Genomic DNA, 14,559 nt, shown 5'->3' on the forward strand with positions numbered 1-14,559 from the left:
GGCTTGCACACGCTTAATTTGATTAGGAGAAGGATCATTTTCATAAAAAAAACTAACTATAGATGCTAGCCCAGTAATATTCTCGACGATCGTGGAAAGAGAGTCGTCAATTTATTTCTCTCCCAAGGTGGGGATGGAAATGGGCAAATCAAGGGACCCTCTAAGCTTATTTGTGTCTACTGCAACCGTGCCTCCAGATTGCACATTTCTGATAGTTAACTCATAGATCAACTCCTCTTTGCGCAAATAGTTAAGATGGAGAACATCGCGAGGGCCGGGCATGATGACAGAACAATTTTGAAAAAATCAGAAAATTCCAGCAACTGAGAAAATTGTTAGAGTTTGAATCAAAGCAATGTTTAGCCGTCAAAAGGGGCTAAATTGAGACCCATTCAACCACGCTCTGCTACCACTTTTTACCGTGTTTTTGTGGTAGTTAGAGGTGAAAGAAGGTGCGGGGTGGTGAACAGGTCTCAAGCTACGAAAGTAAAATTAATTTAAAATTTAACAAGGTTATATTTTCTTTTCAAACTCAGAAATAACAAGAATGGCAGGTACAGAGTAGCAAGGCAACAAAGAGCAACAATAGTATTTACAGGTTTTGGGCTTCGGGCCCCGAACTTCCAATTCTCGAGCAGTTAGCCCGAATTTACATGTACATAAGGTTTAGCAAAGGGGCAGAAAACCCCAATCATGCCCAGGAGCACTTGCTCCGAATTACACAGTAATAAATCCTAGAGGCACGCAGAAACAAATTTAAAAGAGCGATCCGCTCTCAAAGTTTTAAGCCTATCACAAGGCCACACCTAACTCTACTTTCAAGCTGTCCTCTAAGGACGTAAGCACAGGGGTAAAATACCCAACCTACTGAGGTCTATTAAGCGATAAAAGGATAATTACATGACCTCTAAAATAACAATTTGAGAGGAGGCGATCTGCACTCCTAATGTATTTGTTTCAAAACCTAATTTGGCTCTAGGCCACTGATGCAAGGGCTAATCCCATACTAAAGAGGTGACTTTAGAAAGAAACAAATTTACATAATGTTAAGGAAGAATAGGTTGAGAAAATAAGTTCACCTCAAAACAATATGAGTGGGAGCTCGAGAGGGTTAAGCACTCTCTATCCCAATATGTAGTTTAAAAGATAGAATAGATACAAGTTTCTTTACATTTTAAGGAAGGTTACATAATGGAAAAACTTCGGACCCGCCCCGAGAGTTAAACTGCTGAGCAAGCAAGAAAAGAAGTAATTAATCGGCCATTACCTGGTTGTTGACTGCCGCCGAAAAAAGAGGCGCTTCCCGCCCCCTGCTATGTACTTTACACACGAAAAGATGGAACAGAAGTGGCGCAGAGACCCTAAAATCAGCAGTTTATATACTCTCGCGGAAAGTTCGAGGCGTTTTAGGAAGGAAAACACCCGCCCACAATCTTTTATTGGTGGTTAAAGAAAACCCCTACACAAGATGAAGAAGAAACACATCATTGGTGGAAAATTAATTTAAGAAATTCGGGATTGGCTAAATTCAAAACAAGGGGAAAGAAAGGGTTAATATTGCCAACTTAAACAATGACTGAAAGAAATTTAGCAAAGAACAAACTTTTGAAATTAAATTTTCTCCAAAAAACAGTTCTTTCACTCCGCACTAGGGTGCACTATTGTTGATCTTCAGTAGTGTCCTCTAGAAGAGAAAGTTCACACTTCTTACTACAAGCAAAACAAAAATACGTCGAAAATGACACAGTTCAAAAACTCAAAAATTTCCAGGTAGTGACATCTTCTGAGAAAGTAGAAAATTAATACCGTAGATAAAGTTCAGACTTCCTCCAGCAGAGGAGTTTCAACTGGCGCAAATTTTAAATAAGCGGCGTGGAGGTGTACCGCCCGGTACAATTATTATTATTATTCTTATTAATATTATTATTATTATTATTATTATTATTATTATTATTATTATTATTATTATTATTATTATTATTACCAAATTCAAATGCTGATGTAGAACGTGTCTTTGGTCACGTTAATATCAAGAAAGAGAATGATGACAGAAACATTAGACGTCATCCTGCTTGTACGTTTTGGTCCCGGAAGAACCAATGGCTGCTGTCATTAACACACGTGTGCTTATAATAATAAATTGTCACCACAGCAGTACTCTATACTCTTCCGCGGTCGCTTCGAATACTGCTACTGTATCTTCTGGTACCTCTACTAGCGCTGTTGGAGACGAAGAGCAGGATGAGGAGACCATATTTTTCAATAATTGGGCGAGTTCATCTAGCCTTTTTTAAGCTATTCTAGTCTGTAATTTTAGCCACCTTTTTAGCTATACAGTGGAACTTCGATATCTCGAATCACCTCGGGAGCTAAATTTTATTTCGAGTTATCAAAATTTCGAGATATAGAGAATATAATTTTTGAGCATGTATAGCTCATAATTGAACCATGTGTATCTACGGGCTTATACTGAACACATTATTTTTAACAGTACTTAAAAATATAGAAACAAACTCTATTTTACGGCATCACTTTAATTATAAACCTTATTATAGTAACTTTTTAGAAGACAGGATACAGTACATACGGTAGTGAAACAAGAAACATACCTAACATACCGTTAGTCTCTTCTGCTTTTTACGATTAATCTTTCTTCTCTTCAGGTTGAAACGTCTCGTCAATACCTCGCAGCCGAGATTCGTAATGGAGCTTGTCATCGGCGACTTCGGGGGTTGCTTTAGTACGTGGCCGGTAATTAATTCACACCCGAGAAACAGCGAGGCTCGGCCGATTTTCCGATCACTAGAAGTTTTACTTTTTCTGTTCCCGTCATATTAGCTCCAAACATCACTGTAACTCTTCCTTTACGTGTTAAATGTTCCTCACAAACCACAAATGCCGTATTGCACAGTTAATGTTGCACAAAATTCGACTTACAGAGTATTTCTTTGCTTCAAGGGAGGGCATATTTGCTTCGAGAAATCGAAAAATTCGTGGAAGAATTTCGAATAATAGAGAAATAAATAGAAGCATCCTTGGCTCAGGCGGCAGCGCGCCGGCCTCTCACCGCTGGGTTCCGTCGTTCAAATCCGGTCACTCCATGTGAGATTTGTGCTGGACAAAGCACAGGAGAGACAGGTTTTTTCTGCAGGAACTCCGGTTTTCCCTGTCAAGTTTTATTCCAGCAACATTATCCAATATCATTTCATTTCATCTGTCAGTCATTAATCATTGCCCCAGAGGAGAGCGACAGACTTCGGCAGCCAGCACAATTCGTATCCTCGCCGCTAGATGGGGGCTTCATTCATTCCATTCCTGACCCGGTCGAATGACTGCAAACAGGCTGTGGATTTTCATTTTCAGAGAAATAAATACACGTGAAGAATAGGACAAGTGGCCGGGAAATTTAAGTTACTTTCAAGGTACCGAAAATTCGAGTAATGGAGGTTCGACTGTATTTTTAATAGAGTTTAGCTACTTTTTGGGTTCGTGAGTTAGCAACACTAACTATGAACAACGCGTGATCCCCTCCAGTGCCAGGACGTGTAATTAAAAGTCAATACATATTTTTGTATGAGGCACTTCTAGTACAAAGGAGAATTTTAGGCAGTTAAAGGAAGGGTTATTTCTGAAAGGCTTATTTTGATTGTCGCGTGTTATTGACGAATGACTTAACTGAAAACTTGCCTGAAAATATTTTAACTTAAGCATATATTTTTTAGGTTTTAAAGTTTTTAAAACTCTGAATCTAATATTTATTTAGTTCTAAGTCAGTGGTTCTGTAGGTAGAGTGTGATGCGTTCATGTCTGTAATTTAACATTACTAACATGTGGCAATAGACTACCAGACCTAACCTCTCTTTCCCCTCCTGTGGGTGGGGGCAGTAGAATAACATCCACGATATCCCCTGCTTGTCCTAAGAGGCGACTAAAAGGGGCTCCAGGTGCTCTTAACTTGGGAGTGTGGGTTGGCGACCATAGGACTCTTAGCTTAGTCCTGACATTGCTTCTACTTACTTTTGCCAGGCCCCTCACTTTCAACTAAACCTATTCGACCTCCCTTGGTCAGCTCTTGTTCTTTTCCGACGCCGACGGTCTTAAGTCACGTGCAGAGTTAGTAACACCACCCACCGGGCGAGTTGACCGTGCGGTTAGAGGCGCGCGGCTGTGAGGTTGCATCTGGGAGATCACTGTCGACAGCCCTGAAGTGGTTTTCCGTGGTTTCATATTTTCACACCAGGCAAATGCTGGGGCTGTACCTTAATTAAGGCCACGGCCATTTTCTTCCAACTCGTAGGTTTTTCCTGTCCCATCGTCGCCATAAGACCTACCTGTGTCGGTGCGACGTAAAGCCAATAGCACCAAAAAAAAAAAGTAACACCATCTGACAAAGCCTATTTTAATTCACCCGCGAAGCGATTTGATTGGTTACCTTTAGCAGCTGAGAAAATGACAATGGTAAGAGATATCTAATTACTTTTAGTAATTGTTTATATATCAGTGTGACAAACCCTGTAACACTCATATAGCCGGTTCACATTCTTTCTGACCACCCTGTATGCAGAATAAAGAATATGATATTATTTCGTTGGAAGTTATTTTCGGGAGAAAATACTCGATAAAGAGCTCGGTAATGGGTTGCTCTAACTGAGATGTTTACTTCCGCAGTTTCTCTTCTCCGTGTTAAATTGACGAGTATACACACCCTAGCACTCGGCAAATATCGCCACCCTACTCTCTTTTGTTTAATGGCTGCCAACTTGACTAGTTACATATTGAAATCACCAGACATAACCGTAACAAACTAACCTGAATATAAGCATCAATAATGGAGGTTCCTTTACCAGCCGGGCTGAGTGGCTCAGACGGTTAAGGCGCTGGCCTTCTGACCCCAACTTGGCAGGTTCGATCCTGGCTCAGTCCAGTGGTATTTGAAGGTGCTCAAATACGACAGCCCCGTGTCGGTAGATTTACTGGCACGTAAAAGAACTCCTGCGGGACTAAATTCCGGCACCTCGGCGTCTCCGAAGACCTTAAAAAGTAGTTAGTGGGACGTAAAACAAATAACATTATTATTATTAGGTTCCTTTACCCAAGTAAATGGTAAATTAAGATATTCATAATTCATAATAAAGCCAGTAATCAAGCTCAATGAGGATTTACGGATATACGAAACACACCCTCTCACCCTTACTCAATTTTATGTTATATATTCTACCTTTATTTTGGTGTACGTATTCTTCGGTGTTTGCCTTGGGTAAAAAATTCAGCTCCCTTATTGAAGTTTGCTATTATTTGTCGAACTGAAGAGAAACCAGCCCATAACAATACACACAAACAAATATATTACAATCAAGCACTCCTGATCTGCATTTAGGGCAGTCGCCCAGGGGACAGAATCCCTATTGTTTTCCTATCTTTCCGTAAATGACTGCAAAGAAATTGGAAATTCATTGAACATCTCCCTTGGTAAGTTATTCCAATCCCCAAGTCCCCTTCCTATAAACGAATATTTGCCCCAATTTCTCCTCTTGAATTCCAGCTTTATCTTCATATTGTGATCTTTCCTACTTTTAAAGACACCACTAAAGCTTATTCGTCCACTGATGTCATTCCACTGACAGCTCGGAACATACCACTTAGTCTCCTTTCTCCCAAGTCTTCCCAGCCCAAACATGGCAACCTTTCTGTAACGCTACTCTTTTGTCGGAAATCACCCAAAACAAATCGAGCTGCTTTTCTTTGGATTTTTTCCAGTTCTTGAATGAAGTTATCCTGGTGAGGATCCCATACACTGGAACGATACTCTAGTTGGGAGTCTTACCGGAGACATATAAGACTCTCCTTTACATCCTTACTACAACCCCTAAATACCCTCATAACCATGTGCAGAGATCTGTACCCTTTATTTACAATCATATTTATGTGATTACTCCAATGAAGATCTTTCCTTATATTAACACCTAGGTACTTACAATAATTCCCATCAACGCAGTAATTAAAACTGAGAGGACTTTTCCTATTTGTGAAACCCACAACCTGATTTTTAACACTGTTTATCATCATACCATTGCCTACTGTCCATCTCACAACATTTCGAGGTCATTTTGCAATTGCTCATAATCTTGTAACTTATTTATTACTCTGTACAGAATACCATCATCTACAAAAAGCCTTATCTCTGATCCCACTTCTTTAGTCATATAATTTTCTTTTGCTAGTTGCTTTACGTCGCACCGACACAGATAGGTCTTATTGCGACGATGGGATAGGAAAACCCTAGGAATGGGAAGGAAGCGGCCGTGGCCTTAAATAAGGTACAGTCCCAGCACTTGCCTGGTGTGAAAATGGGAAACCACGGAAAACCATCTTCAGGGCTTCTGATAGTTGGATTCGAAACTACTATCTCCCGAGTGCATAACCCCACGGCCACCTCGCCCGGTATAATTACATAGAAGTACGGCGTGATTATGCAATTAAAATCATTTAGTATTTGAATACTCACTAAGAAACTAACAGACACTAAAGAGACTGCCAGATTGATGAATGCGTGCGGCAAGTGGGCGAATTGTAACTCAGTAGCCACGACCTCGGCAAAAAATATGTAGCCTACCCGTATTACCCTTCCTCACAGCACATGCAAAGTCTCCATTACTTGCCACCGAGCTCGATAGCTGCAGTCGCTTAAGTGCGGCCAGTATCCAGTATTCGGGAGATCGTGGGTTCGAACACCACTGTCGGCAGCCCTAAAGATGATTTTCCGTGGTTTCCCATTTTCACACCAGGCAAATGCTGGAGCTGTACAATTAAGGCCACGGCCGCTTCCTTCCCACTCCTAGCCCCTTCCTGCCTCATCGTCACCATAAGACCTATCTGTGTCGGTGCGACGTAAATCAAATAACAAAAAAAAAGTACTTGCCGTAGTGCTATACAAATTGGTTAGCCGCGACGAACAGCATTTTGTGCGTATTTCCGTCAATAATTATGTTAATAATTAAATAAAATATCCGGCTCCATGGCTAAATGGTTAGCGTGCTGGCCTTTGGTCAGAGGGGTCCCGGGCTCGATTCCCGGCAGGGTCGGAAATTTTAACCATCATTGGTTTATTTCGCTGGCACGGGGGCTGGGTGTATGTGTCGTCTTTATCATCATTTCATCCTCATCACGATGCGAAGTTCGCCTACGGGCGGCAAATCAAAAGACCTGCACCTGGCGAGCCGAACATGTCCTCAGACACTCCCGGCACTAAAAGCCATACGCCATTTCATTTTTTAAAGAAAATAAACGAAGGAATTAGCAGATAAGATAACAAGGTTTGTACAGACAGCTTTTTAAAAGAATTCCTAGTTCCAGCTGGCTAAAGTGGAATGAAAATATAATGTTTACTCCACAAAGTTGGGGGGGGGGGGCGACTGTCCCTCCTCGCCCCACCCCCTACTCGCCGCTACTGTTTGTAGATACGCCAAAGATGCAGAGAAGGAAATCTAATAACTTATTAATTTGTACACGTGTAGACATTCCACTCGATGGAAGAGTTGCTTGTATGAAACAAAAACTAATACTGTTCGGTGAAGTACATGTGTAGAAGGCACACGTCTGTTTGGAGCTTCTGTTGCATTCCGACCAAATTGTCCAGATTAAAATAATGCCTGTGTATTCGTGGCTGCTGATCACACTAGCCATTGCTGATATGCAGACAGCAAATATAGTGCGGCTGTACCATACACTAGCCTAGAACTATGCGGTCGACAACGATGTTTACTAATGCAAGGGGTGCATTCGACCGGCAGCGCTGAGTTAACATGCTGCGAGCGACACACTGTTTCTTATCTCTTCATATTCTGACGTAACCTGCCCACTGGCAGTAGTTCCCCCTTTCAAATCAGTTGGTAGATATCCCATTCGTCACTTGTGCATGCGGGGCATTTATAAGTAGAACAGCATTTTGTGCGTATTTCCGTAATTCTGTTAATAAATAAAGAAAATAAACGAAGGAATGCAGATAAGATAACAAGGCTTGTACAAATAGCTTTTTTTAAAATAATTCGTAGTTCCAGCTGGCTAAAATGGAATAAATGTCATATTTACTCTACAAAGTGCGGGTGGGAACGACTGTCCCTCCTCACCCCACCCCCTAACCGCCGCTACTGGTTGTAGACACGCCAAAGATGCAGTAAATGAAATTTAATAACTTATTAATTTAGACACGTGTAGACATCCAACTCGATAAAAGAGATGATTGCATGGAACAAAAACGAATACTGTTCGGCGAAATATGTGTGTAGAAGGCTTCTGTTGCATTCCGACCAGGTTGTCCAGCTTAAAATAATGTCTATGTATTCACCGCTGCTGATCACACTAGCTACTGCCGATATGCAGACAGCAAATATAGTGCGGCTGTACCATACACCAGCCTAGAACTATGCGGTCGAAAACGATGTTTACTATTGCAAGGGGTGCATTAGACCGGCACCGCTGAGTAACATGCTGCGAGTGTGACTCTGTTTCTTATCTCTTCATATTCTGACGTAACCTGCCCGCTGGCAGTAGTTCCCTTTTTAAAATCTAGATACCCCACACATCACTTATGCATGCGGGACATTTATAAGTAGAAAGTACGGCGTCCGTGAGCCACCTGGTATAAGGAAACATAAAGGTCCAATAATACTGCCTTGAGGAATTTCTCTCTTAATTATTACAGTGTCAGATAAAGCTTCGCCTACTCTAATTCTCTTTCTACTTTGTAGAAATATAGCCACCCATTCAGGCACTCCTTTGTCTAGACCAACTGCACCCACAATAGTCTCCCATGATCTACCCTATCGAATGCCTTAGGTAGGTCAATCGTGATACACTCCATTTGACCTCCTGAATCCAGGATATCTGCTTTGCTGGAATCCTACAGGTTGAGCTTCAGTGGAATAACCTTTCCTAATAGACATATGCCATAAGTCAATACGAATACACAAAGACCATGTCTGTAAACCGTACCAAAGTCGAGACAACGGAAGATTAGTTTAGGTGAGGTTGATAACGAAGTTTACTTCCATTTCAACTGATTCTCATTATGCCAGAAACTTATCATAGAGACAAGATTTTAAAAATCCCTCGTTAATGTTGAAACTCTTATCAAAACTTCCGTATCACTACGAGTTGATCGTTGTCTTCCCTTTTCAATACCTCGTAGCAATTTATGATAGCCTTCTGAATTGATCTTTGTAGAGGAGGTGACTTTTCGGGGGAGTTCCTGCATACTTTTCTTGCTTCTTAGACATTCTAATTGAATTCTATACCTAAGAACTCTACGAAATAAGGCCGTATTAATAAAATATGTGTTCGTCATTTCACGCCAAGTACTTTATTAAATGCATTATTCGAACTTGCCACAATTCTACTTACCTGGTATTACCCAAACAGATTTACAATCCTACAGAAAAAAAAAATGCTCTACTTATACTCGCAAATTTAACTAGTGATTTTCATAACATGGCAGTGGTAGTCACGAAAATATTATGACTACATAGTGCCAACATGAGAGATGAAGAGTAACTGTAAGACGTCGTATCGGCAAGTAGGGTCCGTAAACTGTTTGGTTAGCGACACTGAATCGAACCCAACAGTTAGAAAATAATTATAAATCACCACCTTCAGTGTTGACAGGGGAGAAACAGTGAGGTTGTGCCCTTAGTGTATTCGCACCGAGCTCGATAGATGCAGCCGCTTAAGTGCGGCCAGTATCCAGTAATCGGTATGTACATTCATAAAAAACAAATTTTCGCAAGTTTTTAGCATTTTTAAATAACTGATATGTGAATTATTTTCTAGATGAATATTGTAATTAAGAAACATGTGCCATGTTATGATTAAAAAATCTTCATTTGTTATTGAAATCCCTGAAGTCATGAACAACAACAGCTGTAATACTTATACAAGCAAATTGCATACACCCATGGAATATCCGATCAAGGTTTAAATTTCAGAAGCAATAGAAGCATATGAAAGTTCTCTACGTAATAAATTATTCAGTTTTTCTTATTTTTTCACAAATTTACAATTATTGACTTCATCATCATCATCATCTGTTTACCCTCCAGGTTCGGTTTTTCCCTCGGACATAGCGAGGGATCCCACCTCTACCGCCTCAAGGGCAGTGTCCTGGAGCTTCAGACTCTTGGTCGGGGGATACAACTGGGGAGTATGACCAGTACCTCGCCCAGGCGGCCTCACCTGCTACGCTGAACAGGGGCCTTGTGGAGGGATGGGAAGATTGGAAGGGATAGGCAAGGAAGAGGGAAGGAAGCGGCCGTGGCCTTAAGTTAGGTACCATCCCAGCATTCGCCTGGAGGAGAAGTGGGAAACCACGGAAAACCACTTCGAGGATGGCTGAGGTGGGAATCGAACCCACCTCTACTCAGTTGACCTCCCGAGGCTGAGTGGACCCCGTTCCAGCCCTCGTACCACTTTTCAAATTTCGTGGCAGAGCCGGGAATCGAACCCGGACCTCCGGGGGTGGCAGCTAATCACGCTAACCACTACACCACAGAGGCGGACAATTATTGACTTACAGGGTTTAAAGGTAACCGATTCAATAATATGAAATGATGTGTGGCTTTTAGTGCCGGGAGTGTCCGAGGACAAGTTCGACTCGCCAGATGCAGGTCTTTTGATTTGACGCCAATATGCGACCTGCGCGTCATGATGAGGATGAAATTATGATGAAGACGGCATATACACCCAGTCCCCGTGCTACTGAAATTAACTAATTATGGTTAAAATTCCCGACCCTGCCGGGAATCGAACCCGGGGCCCCTGTGACCAAAGGCCAGCACGCTAACCATTTAGCCATAGAGCTGGACCCCGATTCTATTATAACTAAACATAACAGAAAGAGGAAGAGGTCCAATACTTTGAAGGACGAAAGTATCAGCTAAAAGGAGAGAAAGGCCAAGAAAAGTGTCAAAATAAAAATACTAAGTTGGCCTCTTCCTAGAAGAGAAAATGCCTTGACAAAGCGAGGTTCGATACAAAGACACCCCATGGCATACAGCCCTCTTGGGCCTGCAGATTAAGAGATGATGCGTGGTCAGCGCAACGAATCCCCTCGGTCCTTTTCTTGCCTTTTAGACCGGGCCGACTATGCGACGATGAGATAGCTCGTCAATTGTTGTGACGTAAGCTGAGTGGACCTCGATCTGGCCTTCAGATCCTGGTAAAAATCTCTGACCTGGCGGGAATCGAGTAAGAAGCAGGCAGGCTACTCCTAGACCGCGAAGGTTTGATAGGAAAGGTGAAACTGTGGGGCTTCCGAGTTGTGAAACTCTCGTGGGACAATGGGCAGTAGGTGAAATGAAAGCTGCCTTGTAACATTAGAACAGATTCTCAAATTTATTGTTTCACGTGAAAACAAAGGCATGCCAGAATGTTCATCGTCTCATTTTCCAAGCAAACTTGTTACCAACTTTCACAGTTAAGTGGGAGTTTCAATTACAAGACTTCCATTTTCGCAACAACACTGCTTTGCAAGGAGCAGTGGTCAAATTACGATCATATCCCGCAGGTGTCAAATGTCAGAGGATACGAGTATTTGAAGCCCCTACGAAGGCACTTTTCATAAATTACTTTCTGTGAGAATAATAATAATAATAATAATAATAATAATAATAATAATAATAATAATAATAATAATAATAATGTCCAACTCCGTGGCTCAATGCTCAGCGTTGAGATCTTCTGTTCAGAGGATCCCGGATTCGAATCCCGGCTGGGTCGGGGATTTTAATCGTATTTTATTATTTATTCTGGCTCGGGGACCAACACTCTCCTCTTCATATTCACACAACACACCAGACTACTAACCACCACTGAAACACGCAATAGTGATTACATCCCTCCACATACGGTTAGCGTCAGGATGGGCATCTGGCTGTAAAACTGGGCCAAGTCCACTTGTGCGACACAGTTCTCACCCACGACCCCACAAATGTGGGAATAGCGGTAGAAAAAGAATAATAATAATCAGTATTAAGATTTCGCCTCTGCGGTGTAGTGTTTTTTGTGATTAGCTGCCGCTCCCCCCGTCTTTCGCAGGACCAGGTTCGATTCCCGGCTCTGCTACGAAATTTCAAAAGTGTTACGAGGACTGGAACGCTGTCCATTCAGCCTCGGGAGGCCAACTGAGTAGAGGTGGTTCGAATCCCACCTCAGCCATCCTCTAAGTGTTTTTTTTTCTGTTTTCCCATTTCTTCTCCAGGCAAATTTAGGGAATTTCCCATTCCCCCCCCCCCCTACAAGACCCCTGTTCAGCATAGTAGGTGAGGGCACCTGAGTGAAGTACTGGTCGTCCTCCCCAGTTGTATCGCCGACCAAATGTCTCACACTGCCCCTGAGGTGGTAGAGGTGGGATCCCTGACGGGGAAAACCAGACCTGGACGGATTAAGAACGAAAGAAAGGACAATAATGCGATATTCACTATACAGTCAGCAAGCCATTGTGATCGAAATAAGTCACCACATCGGGCAGTCAGACGCTAGATCATCCCAGTTGCCTGTATCAGTTAGGCATTTCTTCGTATTATATTTTGTAACCTCCTTGCATTGTGTTTGCTATCAGCGCTGATTACGTTGTCCATTCTTCAGTTCAAAATAAATCTCTTGTTTTGGAAGGCGTGTTTTAGGCATGTGGAGATGCGGGTAATACTGAAAACATGGTCAAAATATGGAGATCATTTTCGAACTCCTCGAAAGTCAATATTATAAGCTTTATATTTGTGTGTATGTAATGGAGGCCCCCATTTCAAATTTGATGTTAAAATTTGGAAAAATAACCTTAATAGTGAATCTAATAAGGTCAAATAAAATCAATTAGCATGGCATTTGGGAAAAATGATATTACAAGGAATTCTTGGGTTCGCTGATTACGAATTTGAAGTTAAAACTTCAAAGAAAAGCGGCGGGCTTAAGCAAATAGCCTGAAATTTCGGAAAAAATATCTTATAAGGGTTTTTGTTTTTGATCATGAATTTGAGGCAAAAATTTTGAGTCCAAGTGGCGGATGCAGTACGACGGACTTTTTCAGAAATTAGCGTAACGTTGGAGAAAAGATGTTTCACGGTTCTGAGGTAAGTAATGTCGATTTTGAGGTTAAACTTGAAAAAATATATGCAGTAAAGTCTTCTTCTTAATCTGTTTACCCTCCAGGGTCGCTTTTTCCTTCGGACTCAGCGAGGGATACCCCTCTACCGCCTCAAGGACAGTGTTCTGGAGCTTCAGACTCTGGGTCGGGGATACAATTGGGGAGGATTACCAGTACCTCGCCCAGGCGGCCTCACCTGCTATGCGGGGGGATGAGAAGATTGGAAGGGATAGACAAGGAAGAGGGAAGGAAGCGGTCGTGGCCTTAAGTTAGATACCATCCCGGCATTTGCCTGGAGGAGAAGTGGGAAACTACGGAAAACCACTTCTAGGATGGCTGAGGTGGGAATCGAACCCACCTCTACTCAGTTGACCTACCGAAGCTGAATGGACCCCGTTCCAGCCCTCGTACCACTTTTCAAATTTCGTGGCAGAGCCGGGAATCGAACCCGATCCTCCGGGGGGCAGCTCATCACACTAAGAAATACACTATATAGCGAACTATTTCTCGTATTCATCTATTTAAACTTCCAATTATAGCCCTATCGTCACATTATTTATGAATATTTGTGTTATTTTTTCTTGTTGTTATAACATATTGCTTATTCGACATTTAATTTTCATCAAAAACCGCCTTTCTGGATTTTTTCATTCTTCAAATGCATATTACAGACCGGGACGTTTGGCGACGTTTTGGATAATCAGTACCATTGTGCGACATGGATTCTCCATCGAAATGAATGTTGCCTCAAAAAATTCCAGCGCCCCCGGGTGGGCTCGAACCACCAACCTTTCGGTTAACAGCCGAACGCGCTAGCCGATTGCGCCACGGAGGCCAGGCAAGCAGGTTCGGAGGATCCGCCTCGGATAAGGGCGGTTGCTTTATTTTCAAATATTTCTTTCTTTCCCTCGGACTCAGCATGACCGCTAATCACACTAATCACTACACTAGAGAGGCGGACATTTATTTATTTATTTATTTATTTATTTATTTATTTATTTATTTATTTATTTATTTATTTATTTATTTATGTATTTATTTATTTATTTATTTATTTATTTATTTATTTATTTATTTATTTATTTATTTATTTATTTATTTATTTATTTATTTATTTATTTATTCTTTCTGAATCACTTTACCCTGCAGGGTCGGTTTTTCCCTCGGACTCAGCCAGGGATCCCACCTCTACCACCACAAGGACAGTGTCCTGGAGCTTCAGACTCTGGATCGGGGTTACAACTGGGGAGGATGACCAGTACCTCGCCCAGGCAGCCTCGCCTGCTATCCGGGGGGATGAAAAGATTGGAAGGGATAGACAAGGAAGAGGAAAGGAAGTGGCCGTGGCCTTAAGTTAGGTACCATTCCGGCATTTGCCTGGAGGAGAAGTGGGAAACCACAGAAAACCACTTCCAGGATGGCTGCGG

The 14,559-nt window shown here is 42.0% G+C and overlaps 1 non-coding gene across 1 annotated transcript; it reads right to left on the bottom strand.

Moving 5' to 3' along the window:
* Positions 1–13,893: 13,893 nt before the first annotated feature.
* TRNAN-GUU (transfer RNA asparagine (anticodon GUU)) lies at positions 13,894–13,967 on the bottom strand. The gene has a single exon. It is a non-coding gene; the product is annotated as a tRNA-Asn (tRNA).
* Between the last annotated feature and the right edge of the window lie 592 nt (positions 13,968–14,559).

The sequence above is a fragment of the Anabrus simplex genome, chromosome 1 (genome assembly GCF_040414725.1).
Source record: "Anabrus simplex isolate iqAnaSimp1 chromosome 1, ASM4041472v1, whole genome shotgun sequence".
Classification (NCBI taxonomy): Eukaryota; Metazoa; Arthropoda; class Insecta; order Orthoptera; family Tettigoniidae; genus Anabrus; species Anabrus simplex.